Genomic DNA, 23,193 nt, shown 5'->3' with positions numbered 1-23,193 from the left:
GTTCGAATCCTGCCTCGGGCATGGATGTGTGTGATGTCCTTAGGTTAGTTAGGTTTACGTAGTTCTAAGTTCTAGGGGACTGATGACCTCAGATGTTAAGTCCCATAGTTCTCAGAGCCATTTGAACCATTTGATGTCGTTATTCTGAAGGAAGTCATTTACAAGATGTGCACGATGGGGCGCGAATTGTCGTCCATGAAGGCGAATGCCTCGCCAATATGTTGCCGATTGGTTGCACTATCGGTCGGAGGACGGCATTCATGTATCGTAGGGTCGTTACGGCGCCTTCCATGACCACCAGCGGCGTACGTCGGCCCCACATAATGCCACCCTAAAACTGCAGGGAACGCCCACCATGCTGCACTCGCTGGAAAATGTGTGTAAGACTTTCAGGCGCACCTGGTTGCCTCCAGACACGTGTCCGACGATTGTCTGGTTGAAGGCATATGCGACACACATTGGTGAAGAGAACGTGATGCCAATAATGAGCGGTCCATTCGGCATGTTGTTGGGCCCGTCTGTACCGCGCTGTATGGTGCCGTGGTTACAAAGATGGACCTCGCCATGAACGTCGGGAGTGAAGTTGCGCATCATGCAGCCTATTGCGCACAGTTTGAATCGTAACACGACGTCCTGTGCCTGCTCGGAAAGCATTATTAAACATGGTGGCGTTGCTGTCAGGGTTCCTCCGAGCCATAATCCGTAGGCAGCGGTCATCCACTGCAGTAGTATCCCTCGGACGGCCTGAACGAGACATGTTATAAAAAGTTCTTGTCTCTCTGTATCTCCTTCATGTCCGAACAACATCGGTTTGGTTCACTCAGAGACGCCTGGACACTTCCCTTGTTGAGAGCCCTTCCTAGCACAAAGTAACAATGCGGACGCGATCGAACCGCGGTATTGACCGTCTAGGCATGGTTGAACTGCAGACAATATGAGCCGTGTACCTGCTTCCTGGTGGAATGAATGGAAATGATCGGCTGTCGGACCCCCTCCGTCTAACAGACGCTGCTCATGCCTGGTTGTTTACATCTTTGGGTGGCTTTAGTGACATCTCTGAACAGTCAAAGGGACTGTGTCTGCGAAAAATGATTTGACCATTACGACTTGTAATACGTAATATTACACATGTGTTTGAAAATGAAAAGTCGAAGTTAGCTAAGCACTTCAGCCACGGCTGTTACGCCAGTCTACATGTACATGTACATTTCCGGGTTAGACATCATTATTGGTTAAAAACAGTCTTGGTTGCAATTTTAGTTTTTTTTATTTTTCAACGACGCGTTTCGCCTTATTTAGGCATCTTTAGATTATCTTTTCAAGATGGACGCGAGAGATACCAAGGTGTGCATAACGCGGTCGCGTTCACAGGAGCGAGTAACAGAATTTCTTAGATATCTTTGTCTGTTCCGAAACCAAGAACTTTAAAGCTGATCACATTATCTTCTTCCTGGTCGTCCTATCCTCCGTCTTACTGTTTTATCTGTGGTCATAGGTTTTCCTTGATATTCAGCTTTTATCCATACATAGTAGGTGGTCATGCCATTCGTTTCTATACTCTTGGAAATATTGTACTCTTCTTATAACATCGAGCTCCGCCCTTACGTCACTCTTCCTCTTACGATTTTGTAATTTATATTCTGCCAAAGTCGGCAGATTAAGTCGGGTGATGCTGAGGGAATTAGATTAGGAAATGAGACACTTAAAGTAGTAAAGGAGTTTTGCTATTTGGGGAGCAAAATAACTGACGATGGTCGAAGTAGAGAGGATATAAACTGTAGACTGGCAATGGCAAGGAAAGCGTTTCTGAAGAAGAGAAATTTGTTAACATCGAGTATAGATTTAAGTGTCAGGAAGTCATTTCTGAAAGTATTTGTATGGAGTGTAGCCATGTATGGAAGTGAAACATGGACGGTAAATAGTTTGGACAAGAAGAGAATAGAAGCTTTCGAAATGTGGTGCTACAGAAGAATGCTGAAGATTAGATGGGTAGATCACATAACTAATGAGGAAGTATTGAATAAGATTGGGGAGAAGAGAAGTTTGTGGCACAACTTGACCAGAAGAAGGGATCGGTTGATACGACATGTTCTGAGGCATGAAGGGATCACCAATTTAGTACTGGAGGGCAGCGTGGAGGGTAAAAATCGTAGGGGGAGACCAAGAGATGAATACACTATGCAGATTCTGAAGGATGTAGGTTGCATTAGGTACTGGGAGATGAAGAAGCTTGCACAGGATAGAGTAGCATGGAGAGGTGCATCAAACCAGTCTCAGGACTGAAGACCACAACAACAACAACAACATTCTGCCAAAGTTCGTAATAGTGTTATTTCTGCCGCTTCAATTGTCTATAATTGTTTGGTCGTAAAAATCTATGCTTCCGTTCCACAGAGCAGTAAAGGTACAGTCATAGTGTTATAGAAGCATTGTCTCTTTCTTGGTTTTGTTCAGGAGCGTTCTCTTAATCTTACCTAACCTTTGTAAGCACCTTTATGGTTGCTTTTCAGGATCGTTGTCATACGGTTAAGAGATATCGCAGAGCAGGTAACTGAGTATATGGACTTGTGCTAGTGCGATATTTTCGATTATGATTTAACACTAATCTGTTCTTTTCTAACCAGACCGCCATATATTTACTTTCCTTTATGGATATGATTAAATAATATTGTTTTACCGTTATATGTAAGAACCATAAAGCTTGTTGAAAGTTGTTTTCAGTATCTGCCACTTCACAAAACAAAACAAAACAAAACGCAGTGAGTTACATACCGTACATCTCTATGGGTATGAACCTCCCATTTTCTTTTGGCACTTCCTGACAGTGTCATTTCTGTGTATTTTAAATACTGTGTGCCAAGCAGGACACCCTCGTCTGACTCCTCCTGTAATTCTTCTCGTTCCGGTACTAATGGTTGAGCGGTGCCGTATCTCATACAGACTCTGAACTGACGTTATTGAATGCCGAGGAATGCTATAGTCTACTAATATTTCATGTCTTATTTCTCACCACCCTTTCGAACACCTTTTAAAAGTCCACGTTGTGGATTAAATTCGCAGTGTTTTTAGAGTATCTGGCTTATAAAGAAAACACGATCAATACGTGATCTTCCAGGTCCCAGATTATTTTGGTCTTGCTCTCCATGAACCGCAGACCTTGCCTTTGGTGTGGTGGCTTGCATGCCTCAGCGATGCAGATAGCCGTACCGTAGTTGCAGCCACAACAAAGAGGTATCTGTTTAAAGACCAGACAAACGTGCGGTTCCTGAAAAGGGACAGTAGCCTTTTCAGTAGATACAGCGGCAACAGAGTGAATGATTGACTGATCTGGCCTTGTAACATCAACCGAACCGGACTTGGTCTGCTGGTACTACGAATGGCTGAAAGTAAGAGGATTTTTTACCGAGGGCATGCAACTTGACTGTATGGTTAAATGATGGCACCATCTTGGGTAAAATATTTCGGAGGTAGAATAGTGCTCCATTCGGATCTCCGGGCTGGGTCTACTCAGGAGGATGTCGTCATCAGGAGAAATAAAACTGGCGCTCTACGGATCACAGCGTTGAATGTCAGATCCATTACTCGGGCAGGTAGGTTAGAGAATTTAAAAACGAAAATCCATGGGTTGAAGTTAGATATAATGGAAATCAGTGAAGTACAGTGGCAGGAGACACAGTACACCTGGTCAGGCGAATACACGATTATAAATACAAAATCAAATGGGTGTTACACAGGAGTAGATTTAATAATGAGTAAGAAAATATAAATGCGAGTAAGCTACTATGATGTGCATAGTGCACCCGTTATCGTTGTCAAGATAGACTCGAAGCCCACACCCACCATATTATGAGATAAAAAAAAATACTCAGAAAGTTAAGGGAGGCGAAACTTTAATTTTGATGGGGGAAAGGAATTAGATAGTTGGAAAATGAAGAGAAGGAAAAATGGTAGGTGAATATGAAATGGGGGAATCGAATGAAAGAGGAAGCTACCTGAAAGAATCTTGCAAAGAGCATAATTTAGTCATGGCTAGCACTTGCCTTAAGAATTATCAAAGAAGGTTGTATACGTGGAAGAGACCAGGAGACACCGGAAGGTTTCAGACTGATTATATAAAGGTAAGACAGAGGTTTCAGAGCACGGTTTTAAATTCTAAGACATTTCCAGGGGCAGATCTGGAATCTGACGACAATATATTTTTACGAACAGTAGATTAAAACTGAAGAAGGTGCAAAAAAGTAGGAATTTAAGGAGGTGGGACCAGGATAAACTGACAGAACCATAGGTTTTTGAGAGTTTGAGGTAGCATTAGGGAGCGATTCACAAGAACAGGGGAAAGAAATATAGGAGAAGACGAACTGGTAGTTTCGAGAGGCGAAATAGTGAAGATGGCAGAGGATCAGATAAAAAGACAGGTCGTAGTAGAAATCCTTGGATAATTGAGCTTCATTGGTGAAAAGAGAAAATATAAAAATGCAGCGTATGAAGGAGGGGAAAAGGAATACAAGTGTCTAAAAATGAGATTGACAGGAAGCGCAAAATGGGTAAGCCGGAATGGCCAGAGGACAAATGTAAGGATTAGAAGCATATATCACTAGGGGAAAGGAAAACTGAAGAGACATTTTAAGGAAATAGAAGCAGCTGTGTGAATATAAAGATCTGACAGAAAACCAGTCCTAAGCAAAGAAAGGGAAGCTGAAAGATAGAAGGAGTATACAGGAGGTCTATGCAAGGGAGGTGTATTTGAGGAAGAAGATGAGATATGATACTGCGAGAAGAATTTCACAGAACACTGAAAGATCTATATCGAAACAAAGCCCAGGGAGTAGACGATATTGTCAGAACTACTGATACCTTTGGGAGAGCTAGCCAAGACAAAATTCTTCCATCTGCTGTGGAAGAAATGAGAGAGCTGAAATAGCGTAAGACTTCAGGACGATTGTATTTTCCAATTCCATAGAAAACAGGTGCTGAGAGGTGTGAATATTACCGAACTATTATGATTGCGAAATACTAACACGAATTCTTTATCGACAAATGAAAAAAACGTGTAGAAGCTGATGTCGGGGAAGATCAGTTTGGATTCCGGTCAAATGTAGGAACACACGGCGCAGTACTGACCCTTCGACTTATCTTAGAAGATAGGTTAAGGAAATGCAAACCTACGTTTGCAGCATATGTAGACTTAAACAAACGTTTTGACAATCTTGACTGGAGTATTCTCTTTGAAATTCTGAAGGTAGCAGGGGTAAAACACAGGGAGCGAAAGGCTACTTACAACTTGTACAGAAACCAGACCCGTTATAAGAATCGAGGGGCATAAAAGGGAAGCAATGGTTGAGAAGGGTGTGAGAGAGGGTTGTAGCCTACCCTTCATGTTATTCAAACTATACGTTGAGCAAGCACTGAAGGAAACCAAAGAAAATTTTGGAGTAGGGAGTAGGGAGAAGAAACAAAAACTTTGAGGTCTACCGATAACACTGTAATTCTGTCAGAGACTGCAGAGGACTTGGAAGAGCATTTGAACGGAAAGGGCGGCGTGTTGGAAGGAGGATATAACATGAACATAAACAAAATCAAAACGAGGAAAATGGAATGTAGTCGAATTAAATCAGGTGAACCTGAGGGTATTAGAATGGGAAGCGAGGCACTTAAAGTAGTAGGTGAGTTTTACTATTAGGGCGGCAAAATAACTGATGATGTCCGATGTGGGGAGCATATAAAATGTAGACTGACAACGTCAACAAAGGTGTTTCTGAAGAAGAGGAATTTGTTAACATCGAGTATCTTTTCTGAAAGTATTTGTATGGAGTGTAGCCATGTATGGACGTGCACATGGACGATAAATAGCTTGGACAAAAAGAGAATAGAAAGTCTGGAAATGCGGTGCTACAGAAGAATGCTGAAAATTAGGTGGGTACATCATGTAACTTATGAGGAGGTAATGAATCGAATTAGAGAGAAAATAAATTTGTGGCGCAACCTGACTAGAAGAAGGAATCGGATGTTAGAACATCAAGGGTTCACAAGTGTAGTACTGGGGGGAAGTGCGGGAGGTTAAAATCGTAGAGGGAGACCAAGAGGTGAATACAGGAAGTAGATTTAGAAGGATGTAGGTTGCATTGCTTATATGGAGATGGCCGGCCGGAGTGGCCGAGCGGTTCTAGGCGCTATAGTCTGGAACCGCGCGACCGCTACGGTCGCAGATTCGAATCCTGCCTCGGACCGAGCGAGGTGGCGCAGTGGTTAGCACACTGGACTCGCATTCGGGAGGACGACGGTTCAATCCCGTCTCCAGCTATCCTGATTTAGGTTTTCCGTGATTTCCCTAAATCGCTTCAGGCAAATGCCGGGATGGTTCCTTTGAAAGGGCACGGCCGATTTCCTTCCCCATCCTTCCCTCACCCGAGCTTGCGCTCCGTCTCTAATGACCTCGTTGTCGACGGGACGTTAAACACTAATATCCTCCTCCTCCTCCTGCTTCGGGCATGGATGTGTGTGATGTCCTTAGGTTAGTTAGGTTTAAGTAGTTCTAAGTTGTAGGGGACCTCAGAAGTTAAGTCCCATAGTGCTCAGAGCCATTTGAACCATTTTTATACGGAGATGCAGAGGCTTGGTCGGACAGAGTAACATGGAGAGCTCATCAAACCAATCTTCGGACTGAAGGCCATAACAACAACAATGACAACAACATGTCTCAGTTAAATCACTTCATCTCTTCGAAGTATCTTAGTACATATCTTAAACGCACAGGGGCCACAGAGTATGAACTAACGCTGCCTTCAGATTTCACAGTGAGTACTTGGTGAAATAATAGTACGTGACAAAAATACTTATTTGCCCCTTGTGTCACTAATCATCTGTTTTTGCCGCGGCTTCGGATTAATAACGCACTGTCTAGCAATTCTTGAAAAGATATTGTTGTGCGCAATTAGACCTGCCATCACTTTAATTGCCGAGTCCCGACAAGGACTTAGAAAATGCCGGACATTTGGGTCAGTTCGCATTATTTTCACGGACATACACAGAGTATGTTGACGACAAGCTGGTCGACGGCGAGGCAGGACTCTGAGCAGAAAGGGATCGTAGATTGTCTGCGGCTTCTCGTTTCTCTCAGTAAAGAAGTGTGGAAAATGTGTGTGAAGCAGAGCGCCTAAGACTGCCCGTCGATGGCTTTCTAACATAAATCTAATGAAACTACCTACGTGACAGTCCTCATTTAGTGCATTTTAATTGCGATTTGTTAAAATGTATTTATTCCCAATCAATCTAATTTCTGCAGACACAAAAAAGTCAGTGTTTCCCCCTGACAGTTGTATAGAAACCCCTGAGGACGCCCTCAAACTAGGACAAATCAGGGGAAACACGGGCGCATGGCAGCTCTTTGCGTAATGGAATAAACCTAAATAGGACAGACTTTACAGTGACAATCATGGAAATATAAATCACAATCATTAACTTTCTAGACGTCACTACTGTCATCAATACAGGAGAATAATTTGAGACCAACAAATTTTCAGGAGGGCTGTAAATTTGGGAACCTTGTTACGGATACTTTGCCAATTTACTGATAAAATTTTGGCAGTCGCAGTAACTTTATTCTTAACGTGGTCTGATTTCACATTCAGCGTGTCGACTGGCGAATGTTCATCAGAGTACCTCAGACTACCTCCTACCAAAAATAGAAAAAAAAATGTACGTTCCACGAGGTCTCTGCTACTCGAGTGGCTGCTTACCTTGTTTAGACCATCCCCGACCTATCAAGGGGTCTACTTGCACCCTACTTGCATAGGTTTCACCCCTTCCGCCAGTCGTCCATATGAACTGAGGATGGCCTCAGACCCAAGCGATGGGCATCACTGATGCCGACGTGAGAGACACCTTGCAGACGACTGCAGCCAGCACGCTCGATAGCCACATGCAAGGCCTCCTCCATCTTTCGGATGAGCCCCTCCCGCCAGCAGACATATCGAGCAGACATTGGCTTTCTTTCCGGCCCTGGACACTATTACGCTAAGGGGCTTGTAACGGATCTGAAATTATGGTGGGCTGACAGTAATTTGGAGCCCGCACGTCGGAAACGGGCGCGCTTGTGTGAGACTGCCAGGGAGTGCACCCTGATGCCATCTATTGGCGAAACTGGGAATTTGCGCTACCTGTCAGACAATGCACTAAGCTCTCGGAGTCAAATGTATTCTTTTTCTTGGTAATTATAAGTTATTACTGTATAATTTAATGTTGTAAAGCGCTAGTAGTAAATCATTATGACTGGTATGAACTCCAGGGTAATAAATATAAATATTCTTAAATACTAAATGATTTCGGTGAAAAGGTGGTAGGGGAACGCCCCCACTCTTGGTGATACGAGCGTAGCTAGAGGTAGCTGGAGACACAGGGACTGAACAATGGAATGGCCTGGGGAGTGTTGACGTGATCAGACGTGCGTAACTGTGCTCACGCAAAAGTGATTGTGCAACAGAGAAGAGGCGAATATCGTCGCCGTTTTTGGAGTAAAACGCGATGAATGGTTGTTGAAGCCGCCTCTATGCCACTGGGGCTGATTGTAAGAGTTCCTGCGCCCAGATTTTATGGCGGACGTGCAGTAGCTTATACAAGTGCTACGGCTCGTAGTTCCAGCCGCCATTAAGGGCATCAGGCGTGCGTTAGCCACATGCATCTCACCACCAGCACCGACAAGTCTACCCAAGGCAAGACTGCTTGCAATTGTTAATTCGAACTTTGTATAAATGTAAAAGGAGAATACCAGTTTTCTTTTATGCAAGTGCAGAGGACAGAATATAGTAATGAGTAAAATTACGACGCATGTTGTTCATTGTAAAGTGTAGTAACCTCAAACATAGTATAGTGAAATCAGACTGAGGCCACCATCGCCTCTTTCATTTACAATTCTTTTGGTTGTAGAATACTTTAGCGTATAAGAATGTTGAAAAGAGCAATGGTCACACCAGAATGAGTCGCCTATTTATAGTTACTTAAATTTTTCTGAGTAACCTTTCAAGTAAAGTCACTTAACTAATTGTGTATCAATTGTCCAAAGAGTAATATCCAAAATCATTAAATAAGTTGAAGGATAGAATTTTGTTAACCCAAGTTGCATAAACTGTCTTGGTAGTAATTACCAAGCCAACTCACAGAAATTGAGAGAGTATTTGCTTTGTAGAATCATCTAGAATGATCAGAAATAGTAATATTCAGAATTAAGTTTAAATTCAACTCAAGCCATTTCACTTTGAAACGAGCCAAAAATTTATTTATTCTTTTGCTCCTTCAGAGCTGGCGACTGTAGTTATAAGTATTTTCAGGAGGATTCGACGGTAAGTCTGCTGCTCTCGTCGTGCTGATAGGATTATCCACTGCTGCTAGCAGTGGTGATTGGATACATAAGCTCACTACCAAGTTAAGTGGGTCAGGTAGGCAGTGTTACTGTGTGAACTGTAGGGCACTGTAGGCCGTGGATCGAACCCGTTCAATCATCACAGCTCTTAGGGAAATAGTCCGGTTAGGAGTGTACTAATCATTAGGTAAATACTGGCGAGTAACGGTCAAAAATGTATACGCAAGTGAATTTAGCAAGGTCCACGTAGCACCTAGTTAATGTGGTGCAATGGCGAGGGTAGGAGTGGAGTAAAAGTGAGCTGAGCCAGTATTCAAATATTAACAACGTGAATTCACTACTACCTCTTACCATTAGGACTGAGCTATTTACAGTTAAAATACGTAGCAGTAAGCGCAAAGGCGTGACAGCTACAAGTCCGTATTGGTTTTATACATTAGGAAGCGGGTCATTCCGTCAGTGGAGGGGGCTAAAACAACCGAGTCAGTTGAGAACATACCCCATTTACTGATGGAAAGATTCGGCGGTTCGGTCGCAGGCTGTATAAAGTGCCTGGTGTAGGAGGTGCTGGGAAGCTGCTGGAGGAGCGGTCACCTGCCCACTCACAGGGTGAATGCGGCTCGCGCGATGTGAACGCGTTATCACCCGCCACTCAGCTTGCGGGTGCCTCGGCTACAGAGCCCGAGGACGACACAAAGCGACGCCTGAGGTGTCCCACGTTATTCCCAACTCTGCTCCCCGAGGCTGGTTGTAGTCGAAAGTGCATTCAGCTGTTCACGAACTACGGCCAGCTCCTCCTGTATCCGCACATAGCATGCACACACCCTGTCTATCCCAGCAGGACTAACTAAAGAAGTAAACTAAAAGCACTCAGAGATACCTGTAATCGGCAGCTCGCAGTGCTGTTGCCAGTTTTCAACAATGTAGTGCTACCATCTGCAGGCGCAAACAGGAGCCGTCTACAGAGCTGTGACAACACTGAGGCGTTCTCGCAGAGTCGCTTACAAAATCGTGACCTCAGCAGTTTCATCCCTTAGGAATTCGTAAACATTTGAACATTTTGAACAAAATCGTGTTATGTTACTGGTTGAAGCAGGCCCACAAAGCTGATCCGTGCGACCCACTGCAACTGTCAGAGTTCACCTTAGGCCGACACAACTATAAATGTGCAACTTTCTGTATTCTTCATGCGTCGCCAGTGGAGGCGACATAGCTTAGCTGTGTAGCTGGCAGTTCAAAAGAAATGACTGCCTGAATTTACACTTTGCAATTTGGGGAGCAAAGCGACCAAGCTACATTACCATTTCTTGCATTTGCTGCAGTAAATCCGCATGCCAGTGTCAAATACAGAGAGAGGATGTTAGCAGCCACAGGATCGTTATGTTATTTTTCACAGCCATAATTACCATACGTTCCATAATCCTCTACATCAAGACCTACGTGTAGGTGATTTTCGACGCCGTTCATCCTCTGCGGAGATGTAAAAGATGTAGCCTACAAGGAAATTCCAAACGGTTACTCCAGGAGTGAGTACATCTGTGATGAAGCTTGTATGAAAGTGTCGTAGTTCTCCCTCTGAACATGTTCTTTAAAAGCTTTACTAACAGAGATGTGAAACTCTATAATATTGTATTCATTATTTTTTGTTCACAATTTTTGGTTCAACGAATTTCATGTATTATTTTAATGTACGATTTTTTTTTTGATCAATGATCGAATGTCTGACCAAGGTCAGTGTTTACTAATACCTCACAATTAGGTTTGGGGTAGCTTAAGGGAAAAACATGGAAGGTGGTCCCACACATTTATCATTTGTTGTTTCCACTTTATTATTTAATGACAATATTAACATTACAATTTAAAAACTTATTAAAAGAATCAGACATCTGAGCAAAAGTTGAACAGTCTAAAATAATTTAATTTTTTTAACAATTACACTATATAGAGCAGGACATCAAAATCAGAAGGACAGACTTCCCAAAAACAAGAAAACTTACAGCAACTGAGCGTGGCTGCAAGTAGATTGAGCAAACAGTTTTATCAGCCAAATGAATTATAATAACAGCTGTTGAATGTACTAACAAATTGCAAGCGTGGGTGACCGTTAAACAGTTGGACAACATTCATCCAAATATCGGGGTGCTCAGAAGAGACGCCAGTGATTAAAAGTGTTGGAAGGCCGCTTAGCAATGCATAACCCTTAATAAAAAATCTCCTAAACAATAAAATACACAGTCCCTCAAACACACCAACTGGAAGTCTATAAAATTTAAACATAACTGGCCACCCATATACTGCACCAAAACAATAACAACAACGCTTAATAAATATACAATCGCCCAGGTTTCAAGATAAATTGAAGTAATTCCACTGGTACAGACCAACAGAAACTTTGACACAGCCTTTACTAACTATACAATTGCCCAAAATTCTAAGTAAGCTGAGAGCTACAGCAGACGGCTATCATAGCGAACAAGAAACGAGCAGCCAAATATCATAGGAAGTGTAGTAGCTAATGGCTGTGGAGCAAGGTAAGGTTCGGCAGCTTAGACTGATGAGTGACAGGTCTTAAACCTAACACGCTGGGACGTAGTAACAAGGGGTGCCAGCTGTAAAAGAGCAGTTACAGATGTATAATGAGGAAAAATCTCAGGCTTGGCAAACACGCCTTAACATACTGCGCTCTGTAAATTCACCAAATAGGTCCAACTACAGTTTACCGCATAAACGGCGACGCTCCGCCGTGGCACACACGAAGCGATCAACTTAACTCGAGCCGCGACGACGCTACTGGTGGGGGCGGCACACCGCCGGTCAACCCGGACTCCGTGCGACGACCGGAGTGCCCCCGCGCCCACAAACACGCCTCTGCTCCGCGCCCAGGGAACGGGAATTGGCCGTTTGCCGCCAAAGGTACCCTGCCAACACACATGGAAAGGGACCAGTAGTCTGCACAAATAAAGCTTTCATACAGGAATGACCGGTGAGTAATACACTCCTGGAAATTGAAATAAGAACACCGTGAATTCATTGTCCCAGGAAGGAGAAACTTTATTGACACATTCCTGGGGTCAGATACATCACATGATCACACTGACAGAACCACAGGCACATAGACACAGGCAACAGAGCATGCACAATGTCGGCACTAGTACAGTGTATATCCACCTTACGCAGCAATGCAGGCTGCTAATCTCCCATGGAGACGATCGTAGAGATGCTGGATGTAGTCCTGTGGAACGGCTTGCCATGCCATTTCCAACTGGCGCCTCAGTTGGACCAGCGTTCGTGCTGGACGTGCAGACCCCGTGAGACGACGCTTCAACCAAATATGCTCAATAGGGGACAGATCCGGAGATCTTGCTGGCCAGGGTAGTTGACTTACACCTTCTAGAGCACGTTGGGTGGCACGGGATACATGCGGACGTGCATTGTCCTGTTGGAACAGCAAGTTCCCTTGCCGGTCTAGGAATGGTAGACCGATGGGTTCGATGACGGTTTGGATGTACCGTGCACTATTCAGTGTCCCCTCGACGATCACCAGTGGTGTACGGCCAGTGTAGGAGATCGCTCCCCACACCATGATGCCGGGTGTTGGCCCTGTGTGCCTCGGTCGTATGCAGTCCTGATTGTGGCGCTCACCTGCACGGCGCCAAACACGCATACGACCATCATTGGCACCAAGGCAGAAGCGACTCTCATCGCTGAAGACGACACGTCTCCATTCGTCCCTCCATTCACGCCTGTCGCGACACCACTGGAGGCGGGCTGCACGATGTTGGGGCGTGAGCGGAAGACGTCCTAACGGTGTGCGGGACCGTAGCCCAGTTTCATGGAGACGGCTGCGAATGGTCCTCCGATACCCCAGGAGCAACAGTGTCCCTAATTTGCTGGGAAGTGGCGGTGCGGTCCCCTACGGCACTGCGTAGGATCCTACGGTCTTGGCGTGCATCCGTGCGTCGCTGCGGTCCGGTCCCAGGTCGACGGGCACGTGCACCTTCCGCCGACCACTGGCGACAACATCGATGTACTGTGGAGACCTCACGCCCCACGTGTTGAGCAATTCGGCGGTACGTCCACCCGGCCTCCCGCATGCCCACTATACGCCCTCGCTCAAAGTCCGTCAACTGCACATACGGTTCACGTCCACGCTGTCGCGGCATGCTACCAGTGTTAAAGACTGCGATGGAGCTCCGTATGCCACGGCAAACTGGCTGACACTGACGGCGGCGGTGCACAAATGCTGCGCAGCTAGCGCCATTCGACGGCCAACACCGCGGTTCCTGGTGTGTCCGCTGTGCCGTGCGTGTGATCATTGCTTGTACAGCCCTCTCGCAGTGTCCGGAGCAAGTATGGTGGGTCTGACACACCGGTGTCAATGTGTTCTTTTTTCCATTTCCAGGAGTGTATATATATTTACAGGGTGGTCCATTGGTCGTGACCGTGCCAAATACAGGGTGATTCAAAAAGAATACCACAACTTTAAAAATGTGTATTTAATGAAAGAAACATAATATAACCTTCTGTTATACATCATTACAAAGAGTATTTAAAAAGGTTTTTTTTTCACTCAAAAACAAGCTCAGAGATGTTCAATATGGCCCCCTCCAGACACTCGAGCAATATCAACCCGATACTCCAACTCGTTCCACACTCTCTGTAGCATATCAGGCGTAACAGTTTGGATAGCTGCTGTTATTTCTCGTTTCAAATCATCAATGGTGGCTGGGAGAGGTGGCCGAAACACCATATCCTTAACATACCCCCACAAGAAAAAATCGCAGGGGGTAAGATCAGGGCTTCTTGGAGGCCAGTGATGAAGTGCTCTGTCACGGGCTGCCTGGCGGCCGATCCATCGCCTCGGGTAGTTGACGTTCAGGTTTCATAACTAACCTTTTTCGTAGGACTCTCCATACAGTTGATTGTGGAATTTGCAGCTCTCTGCTAGCTCTGCGAGTCGATTTTCCTGGGCTGCGAACAAATGCTTGCTGGATGCGTGCTACATTTTCATCACTCGTTCTCGGCCGTCCAGAACTTTTCCCTTTGCACAAACACCCATTCTCTGTAAACTGTTTATACCAACGTTTAATACACCACCTATCAGGAGGTTTAACACCATACTTCGTTCGAAATGCACGCTGAACAACTGTCGTCGATTCTTTTCTGCCGTACTCAATAACACAAAAAGCTTTCTGTTGAGCGGTCGCCATCTTAGCATCAACTGACGCTTACGCCTAGTCAACAGCGCCTCAAGCGAACAAATGTACAACTAAATGAAACTTTATAGCTCCCTTAATTCGCCGACAGATAGTGCTTAGCTCTGCCTTTTGTCGTTGCAGAGTTTTAAATTCCTAAAGTTGTGGTATTCTTTTTGAATCACCCTGTATGTCACGAAATAGCGTCAAACGAAAAAACTACAAAGAATGAAACTTGTCTAGCTTGAAGGGGGAACCAGATGGCGCTATGGTTGGCCCGCTAGATGGCGCTGCCATAGGTCAAACGTATATCAACTACGTTTTTTTTTAAAATAGGAAGCCCCATTTTTTATTACATATTCGTGTAGTACGTAAAGAAATGACTGTTTTAGTTGCTCCACTTTTCTCGCTTTACGATAGATGGCTCTGTAATAGTCACAAACATATGGCTCACAATTTTAGACGAACATTTGGTAACAGGTAGGTTTTTTAAATGAAAAAACAGAGCGTAGGTACGTTTGAACATTTTATTACGGTTGTTCCAATGCGGTACGTGTACCTTTGTTAACTTATCATTTCTGAGAATGCATGCTGCTACAGCGTGATTACCTATAAATACATTAATGCAATAAATGGTCAAAATGATGTCCGTCAACCTCAATGCATTTGGCAATACGTGTAACGACATTCCTCTCAACAGCGAGTAGTTCGCCTTCCGTAATGTTCGCACATGCATTCACAATGCGCTGACGCATGTTGTCAGGCGCTGTCGGTGGATCACGATAGCAAATATCCTTCAACTTTCGCCACAGAAAGAAATCCGGGGACGTCAGATCCGGAGAACGTGCGGGCCAAGGTATGGTGCTTCGACGACCAATCCATCTGTCATGAAATATGCTATTCAGTACCGCTTCAACCACACGCGAGCTACGTGCCGCACATCCATCATGTTGGAAGTACATCGCTATTGTGTCATGCAGTGAAACATCGTGTAGTAACATCGGTAGAACATCTTGTAGTAACATCAGCATACATTGCACCATTTAGATTGCCATCGATAAAATAGGGGCCTATTATCCTTCCTCCTATAATGCCGCACCATACATTAACCCGCAAGGTCGCTCATGTTCCACTTGTTGCAGCCATCGTGGATTTTCCGTTGTCCAATAGTGCATATTATGCCGGTTTACGTTACCGCTGTTAGTGAATGACGCTTCGTCGCTAAACAGAACGCGTGCAAAAAATCTGTCATCGTCCCGTAATTTCTCTTGTGCCCAGTGGCAGAACTGTACACGACGTTCAAAGTCGTCGCCATGGAATTCCTGGTGCATGGAAATATGGTACGGGTGCAATCGATGTTGATGTAGCATTCTCAACACCAACGCCCTTTGAGACTCCCGCTTCTCGCGCAATTTGTCTCCTACTGACGTGCGGATTAGCCGCGACAGTAGCTAAAACACCGACTTAGGCATCATCATTTGTTGCAGGTCGTGGTTGACGTTTCACATGTGGCTGAACAATTCCTGTTTCTCTAAATAGCGGGACGATCCGGCGAACGGTACGGACACTTGGATCATATCGTCCAGGATACCGAGCAGCATACAGAGCACACGCCCGTTGGGCATTTTGATCACAATAGCCATACATCAATACGATATCGACCTTTTCCGCAATTGGTGAACGGTCCATTTTAATATGAGTAATGTATCACGAAGCAAATACCGTCCGTACTGGGGGAATGTTACGTGATACCACGTACTTATACGTTTGTGAATTTTTCTGCACCATCTACCACAAAGCGAAAAAAAGTGGTCCAACTAAAACATTCATATTTCTTTATGAACTACACGAATGTGTAATAAATGTGTAAAAAATGATATCCGTTTGACCTATGGCAGCGCCATCTAGCGGGCCAACCATAGCGCCATCTGGTTTCCCTCTTTAAGCTAGACGAGTTTCGTTCTTTTTAGTTTTTTCGTTTGATGCTTATTTCGTCAGATATTTGGCCCGGTCACTATCAATGGACCACCCTGAATATATACAGATTAATGGCAAGTGGGGGTACCCATAGGTTAAATTTCACACTCTTTAAAATTACTAGTATTCACTACCGATTGGATCAGCCGCTGCTGATTCGATAACAAAAACATACGCATATACCGCCCTGCCTTCCACACAGATCGAGGCATAATTTTGTGTTCGCGAAAGCTATCACAGGGAATACTCTTGCACTTGCACGAGTTATGGCTTAGAACACATATTAGAATTAGTAACACTGACTGATGGTCATGCTCTCAAACCCTGGTAGGCGCGTTAGTATAACAAACCCCACCCTGTATAACACAGGTACTCAAAATAAGAGAACAACACACATCTCCACTTAGATGAGGACGACCCGCCACTCGCAGGATTCCAGCCAGGGCGTTATTGCGTTCAACCCACACAGGCGATCGTCGAGCTGTCGTACACCTTAAGTTTGCAGAGTGAGCCGGGAACTTGCAGACCACGTTGCCCGCTACGTCCGTCTCTCTTCGCGCCTCCGAACGCTACCAATTCTTAAGCGAGGCGACCAGACTTGTCGCCGACAGATTTAAGGGGACAGCTGGAGTCCCCGGAAGGTCACAAAAAATGGTTCAAATGGCTCTGAGCACTATGCGACTTAACTTCTGAGGTCATCAGTCGCCTAGAACTTAGAACTAATTAAACCTAACTAACCTAAGGACATCACACACATCCATGCCCGAGGCAGGATTCGAACCTGCGACCGTAGCGGTCACGCGGTTCCAGACTGAAACGCCTTTAACCGCACGGCAACAACGGCCGGCGGGAAGGTCACAACTTGCCAGCCACGTGTCCCTCAGCCAACTGGCCTCTCTAGGCCCTGCCAAACCAACAGCACACGCACCTCGACCAAAGACCTTAGCCCGCGACACGCGATCGACATTGTCTACTTAAGCAGTTAGTGACTCCATCGGAAAGCCATACCCCCCTATATTAGCGCCGCCGCGGGTCATTTACAATTCTAGATGCTATCTGTATTTAAAGACGCTTTTTTAGCCACATTTCTCACTTACGGAATACTTAAATCCTGAAACAACTGTTTGATTACTTTTGGAACAGTATGACAAAAACAACAAGTACAAATGCATGTGCATGAATTAAACATTACCAAATATCAAAATGATCACAGAGAAGAGATCTATTAATGTAATGGAGTTAAATTTTCCTTGAGATATTAAGTTTCAACTTTATCTTTGATAATGATAGAAACTGAAGAAGTGGATAAAAATTGGTGCCATAGATGGGACTTGAACCTGGTTCTCCTGGTTACTAGGCAGATGTGCTATCCATTACAGCATTGTAGCAGTGTAAGATAAAGTTGAGGCGCACATGTTTCAAGGAAAATTTAGTTCCACAAGATCACTAGATTATATACGCCTAAGGTACAGGCATAATTTCCCCATTACATACAAAACTGGGGTTCTATTCCAATATCAGAGAGCCTTGGCAATACGTAACTCCTGAAACAACTGTTTGATTACTTTTGGAAAAAGGGCTGAAGGAGTGAACTGAAGTTTGTGTTGCAGAGGGCACTCGACTAACGTACTCCATGCAGCGGTAGCTATATTGCTACTGTGCTGTTATGGCTGGCACGTCTGCCTAGTACCCAGAAGACGTGGGTTCAGGTCCTGGTTGTGCCACAAATTTTAATCCATTTCTTCAGTTTCAGTCATTATAGAAGATAGAGAAGCTGCTTCTGGAGAACAAATACGTACTACGGACATTCAAACTGTCATGGTGGAAGAATTACATCGTACCGGCAGAAGAAAAAGCCTACAGATCACTCCGAATGAAGAAGCTTTGGGAAAGAAAGAAATTTTTGACTGCTAAGATCTAAACTTATGCATTGTATAATCTGTTGTATAAAGTTTGATTTTATTGCTCCAATGTTGGAGTAAACTAAATAAGTAAATAAATACATATACAATTTTTACCGTTTTGCTGCAAATTCTAAGAATTTTGTCGCTAGCAAACATTTGTCAGCGAGCATCAGATGCTCTCGTGGATATCTAACGATTTGTTGAACATTATGAGAGATAAAAGAAATTAAATGCCTTATCTTATTGCCAGCTGAATGTCTTTCTAGCGTTAGAAGAGTTATTTGGTACAGAACATGTTTAAACCTTTGCAAAGTCTAACGCTCATGCATGATATTGCATCTTAACCCGGCGGCGCAGGTTTCCTCGGAGAGTTACGTAAACTTCCGAGTGGCGGACCATCCAGCGGCCACACCAGCACAAAAACACCTGTTTTCAGTGAATTTCAACTTCGTGATTTTTTGTTAAACCAGCAAAAAAAATGTTGTACTGCTGAATGTCTCATCAAGATCAGCTATTCTGCCGACAAAAAATAGCATATACCCATTTTATTAATGAAACTGTGAATATACGGGTATACTGTTTGATGAGCTCATAGTCAGTTTTTGTCTAGTGAAAACAGATTTGTTTTTAAAGTCATCAGACTGACTGGTTTGATGCGGCCCACCACTAATTCCTCTCCTGTGCCAACCTCTTCATCTCATTTCCGTCCATCACGGGTTGCTTTGCTTCCTGGATACCACAATTACTTTGTCTACTTCGTGATCCACCATCTTGTAAAGTTTTTCACTGCTCTCATTTCTGCTATTTCTCATTACATTCGTTTTTCTGCGATTTACTCTCAATCCATATGGTGTGCTCATTAAACTGTTCTTTCCATGCGACAGATCTTGTAATTTTTCTTCATTTTCACTCAGGACAGCATTGTCATCAGCAAAACCCTTTCTTCTTGAATTTGAGTCCCACACTTGAACCTCTCTTTCTTTCCATCATTGATTCTTCGATGCGTAGATTGATCAGTACGGATGGAAGACTACACCCCTGTCTTACACCCTTTCTAATCCGAGCACTTCATTCTTGGTTTTCGACTCATATTTTTCCGCCGCGCGGAGTCGCCGCGCGGTTTGAGGCGTCATATCACGGATTGCGCGGCGACTCCCGCCGGAGGTTCGAGTCCTCCCTCGGGCATTTATCTCGGACTTTCGAACACCTTGCATCATCTTACATTGTCGAATGCTTTTCCTGGTCGACAAATCCAATGAACTTTGTCTTGATTTTTCGTTTGTCTTAGCGTTCATTATAAACACAACGCCAGAACTGCCTTCGTGGTGACTTAACCTTTCCTAAAGCTAAACTGATTGTCATCTAACACATCCTCAATTTTCTTTACCGTTCTTCTTATATTATTTTTGTCAGCACCTTGGATGCATGAGCTATTACATCTACATCCATACTCCGCAAGCCACCTGACGGTGTGTGGCGGGGGGTACCTTCGGTACCTCTATCGGTTCTCCCTTCTATTCCAGTCTCGTATTGTTCGTGGAAAGAAGGATTGTCGATATGCCTCTGTGTGGGCTCTAATCTCTCTGATTTTTTCCTCATGGTCTCTTCGCGAGATATACGTAGGAGCGAGCAATATACTGCTTGACTCTTCGGTGAAGGTATGTTCTCGAAACTTTGACAAAAGCCCGTACCGAGCTACTGAGCGTCTCTCCTGCAGAGTCTTCCACTGGAGTTTATCTATCATCTCCGTAACGCTTTCGCGATTACTAAATGATCCTGTAACGAAGCGCGCTGCTCTCCGTTGGATCTTCTCTATCTCTTCAATCAATCCTATCTGGTACGGATCCCACACTGCTGAGCAGTATTCAAGCAGTGGGCGAACAAGCGTACTGTAACATATTTCCTTTGTTTTCGGATTGCATTTCCTTAGGATTCTTCCAATGAATATCAGTCTGGCATCTGCTTTACCGACGATCAACATTATATGATCATTCCATTTTAAATCACTCCTAATGCGTACTCCCAGATAATTTATGGTATTAACTGCTTCCAGTTGCTGACCTGCTATTTTGTAGCTAAATCATAAAGCATCTATCTTTCTGTGTATTCGCAGCACATTACACTTGTCTACATTGAGATTCAATTGCCATTCCCTGCACCATGCGTCAATTCGCTGCAGATCCTCCTGCATTTCAGTACAATTTTCCAATGTTACAACATCTCGAAATGCCACAGCATCATCCGTAAAAAGCCTCAGTGAACTTCCGATGTCATCCACCAGGTCATTTTTGTATATTGTGAATAGCAACGGTCCTATAACACTCCCCTGCGGCACACCTGAAATCACTCTTACTTCGGAAGACTTCTCTCCATTGAGAATAACATGCTGCGTCCTGTTATCTAGGAACTCCTCAATCCAATCACACAATTGGTCTGATAGTCCATATGCTCTTACTTTGTTCATTAAACGACTGTGGGGAACTGTATCGAACGCCTTGCGGAACTCAAGAAACACGGCATCTACCTGTGAACCCGTGTCTACGGCCGTCTGAGTCTCGTGGACGAATAGCGCGAGCTGGGTTTCACATGACCGTCTTTTTCGAAACCCATGCTGATTCCTACAGAGTAGATTTCTAGTCTCCAGAAAAGTCATTATACTGGAACACAATACGTGTTCCAAAATTCTACAACTGATCGGCGTTAGAGATATAGGTCTATAGTTCTGCACATCTGTTCGACGTCCATTCTTGAAAACGGGGATGACCTGTGCCCTTTTCCAATCCTTTGGAACGCTACTAAGCTATTAAGATGATTGTGTGAAAATTCTCACACTTGCCGACCCTTGCTTTCTTCGGAATTGTGTGGGTGATGTTTTTCCGAAAATCTGATGGTGTATCACCCTGTTTCAGCCAGCAAGGTCGCTGAATCTCTCCCCAGCTGAGAGCGTTACGGACAGGATCCTCGAACCAGCTCGGGATTTTGACGATACAACGCGCCAATTGGACAGAATTTTATACGATATCTCCCACAACGACATCCAACAACTCTGTCAGTCAATAACTGTTTGCATAAGGGCCAGAAGTTGATCAAAGCCTTATTGGCCAGCTCAATTTGCGTAGCTCTTTCTCTTCAATAAATCATAAAATTTTTCTGAAGTTGTAATCATTTGTCTGTCTGTACATGTACAGCGCATTTACCGATTTCGGACCATTCGGATAATTCCTTCGTGGTGCGTTACTTTTTTTGTCTTCGAATGTACGTTCACAAATGATTCAGACAGTACACTGATTACAATTTGTAATAATAAAAATAAAATCTCTGCGCAGTCACTACATAGAGCCTCGCTTACATTATAACTGCCAACGAAAATCCGGTAATTAAAGAGCACCAACTGAAGACGAGGCAAATGTGTTGAAACACATTGGAAGATAAAACCAAAAGATGGAGTTATTATGCTTTGCAAAGTGCATCTCTACCATTGTAATTTTAACTAAAAATAAATTTATTCGTCCAAGTAAAGTTCATCTTAGAGCTACGGCGAATTGTTAGAAATATTCTAACTATATGAATTCCTTACGCTGCACTAGATCCAGATTGCTTTATTTATCGTATGGCACATATTAAGAGTTTTTTCATTCGCATGAATAGCCACTATATGTATACAAAGATTACCAAACTACCACATATCAGCATCACGGCTACCCACTATAACACAAGTGACAATAGTCGTAGGGGAATATCATGGCCTTTTGTATACTTTATCAGTCCCGTCGTCACCGTCAGGAAATCTTCGAATGGCTCCTTGTCTACAAGTGTAGGACACGTTGGTACGCCGGTCGGTGTGGCCGTGCGTTTCTAGGCGCTTCAGTCTGGAGCCGCGTGACCGCTACGGTCGCAGGTTCGAATCCTGCCTCGGGCATGGATGTGTGTGATGTCCTTAGGTTAGTTAGGTTTAAGTAGTTCTAAGTTCTAGGGGACTGCGACCACAGATGTTAAGTCCCATAGTGCTCAGAGCCACGTTGGTACAACATGAGCAACTGTCTGTCATTCAACACCATAGTCAAAAGACGTGGTAATTAAGGTTTCCCTCACTTGTGGAGAATGTCTGCCCTCTCCGACAGAGCGTTCGGATGCGTTTCAGAGTAGTCCAAATTGCCCGAGCGTGATCAAATGAAGCTGCGTTGCCATATAGCGATGGCACTGAATTCTTCCTCAGCAGGAATCCTGGCTGTGATGAGGGTGGGGTGTCTTGAACTGAATCTTTTTCTTTCCACAGAATACATCATTCAATACGGGAATATTAGTCTTCCGATATTAACTTTGTAAAACGCTCTTCTGTCTGATTCAGGAGACGTAATGTGACTCAAGATAGGTAAACAGTACGTGGGAGTACATCGTAATGAACCACCAACATCCGCATGGTTTCGTTAAGTCCACATGTGCACCATTAAGTCCACATACTTGTATGCACTGTTAAGCCAGAGAGACGTACGGTCCTCTGCTGTTGTGCACAGCAGTAGTAGATCGATTGACCCATTAGCACGCATATGTATTCCGTTAATCCTTCGGGTCCCAATAATATAAAGACAAATATAATTTTAAAATTTTCACAAAAGTAACCTTTATGGTCATGGTAAGCAACGAATATAAAAAGAAATTGGCAAAAAGTAAACATTCTATTGGTTTCCATTTTGGAACGAAATTCAAATTTTTTTACAAAATTAACCTTAATGATCCTGGTAAGCAACTAATAGGAGAAATT

General features: G+C 44.1%; 1 protein-coding gene across 1 annotated transcript in view; it reads left to right on the top strand.

The window, feature by feature from the left end:
• Positions 1-23,193, top strand: part of LOC126190673 (uncharacterized) — a 282,457-nt gene that overhangs the window by 136,533 nt on the left and 122,731 nt on the right. The gene's annotated exons all lie outside the window — the stretch shown is intronic.

The sequence above is a fragment of the Schistocerca cancellata genome, chromosome 6, assembly GCF_023864275.1.
Source record: "Schistocerca cancellata isolate TAMUIC-IGC-003103 chromosome 6, iqSchCanc2.1, whole genome shotgun sequence".
NCBI lineage: Eukaryota > Metazoa > Arthropoda > Insecta > Orthoptera > Acrididae > Schistocerca > Schistocerca cancellata.
This window is presented reverse-complemented; position numbering and strand designations above follow the sequence as displayed.